We start from the raw sequence: 1119 nt of genomic DNA, 5'->3' as shown, positions 1-1119 counted from the left end.
GGACTCGCCCCAGTACTAGTCCTACTTCTATCCTCAAACCGGATTCAATCCTGATTTTCTATCGTAGTGTAAAGCCGCCTTTAAACTTTCGGCCTTTTTACACCTTTTTTCTATTTTTAAGCTTTTTTGCACCTTTTTGTCTCTGAAAGGCTTCAGCATTTTTTTTTGCCCCTCCCTATTCTTGAGCCATAAAGCAAAGAATTTTCGTTTTTATAAGAATTCAGTTTAAAAGAGGCCGAACACATTTGAATGAACATTTGCGATCTTTTCCAACATGTTCATATTCTTGCTTTTTTTTTTGAAAATATTGCAAAGTTATAAATTCTAAGCTAAGCTGCAAACCTAGTGACATGCAAAGTTTACAGTTAGCCCATGGATGATTTTCTAAATCATTTCAACTTTGACATCAATAAAACAAAACCAGCTTTTCTTTTAGGATACAAGGGGCCAATGATGGGCATCGGTGATTTAAAGGTTAAATTTGTCAATTTTCAAATCATTGCGGAAAAGTTATTTTTCTCAATCCTTAATTAAGTACTTTTCTCCAAGTGCACAAGGGGGGCAAGAAAAGCTTAGGACACCTTCTTCTTTGACTTCTAACCTCAGAATTTGAAACTTCCGCCAATTTGAATTGGGTGTTTCTGATCTATGATCTGTTTACACTTTTTGCCTCAAAACAATTCAAAACAATTTCTGGGCGTTCAAGCCGACCTCCAAAAAAGGGAACCGTGGCAAGCCATTGTCAGGCTCCACAAACTGGGCAAGAGCTATGGCGCCATTGCCAAGGCTTTTTCTAACCTTAAGGTCACAAAGAGCACAATCTCTTACACTATTAACAAGAACAGAGAGACATAGAGAAAAAAATGGCCAATTCCGGGTCAACCAAGGTGAGTTCAGACCCACAGCCTCATAGGGCTAGTCAAGTAAACGCATTCATGGACAACTGACGTTATTCCATGGAGTAAAATCAAAGACAACCTGCCCAGCCAAACCGCACTGTGCATGCATTGAATTATGACATTTTTTCCATTTTACATGCTTGTCTAGGCAATTAGCATTGTGATATTGAGCCAATTTGATAGTGCGTTCACTGATTAACACCAAACATGCTCATTTAGT

This window comes from Tigriopus californicus, chromosome 3 (assembly GCF_007210705.1).
Source record: "Tigriopus californicus strain San Diego chromosome 3, Tcal_SD_v2.1, whole genome shotgun sequence".
Taxonomy (NCBI): domain Eukaryota; kingdom Metazoa; phylum Arthropoda; class Copepoda; order Harpacticoida; family Harpacticidae; genus Tigriopus; species Tigriopus californicus.
The sequence above is the reverse complement of the archived record's forward strand: the minus strand, read 5'-3'. Positions refer to the sequence as shown.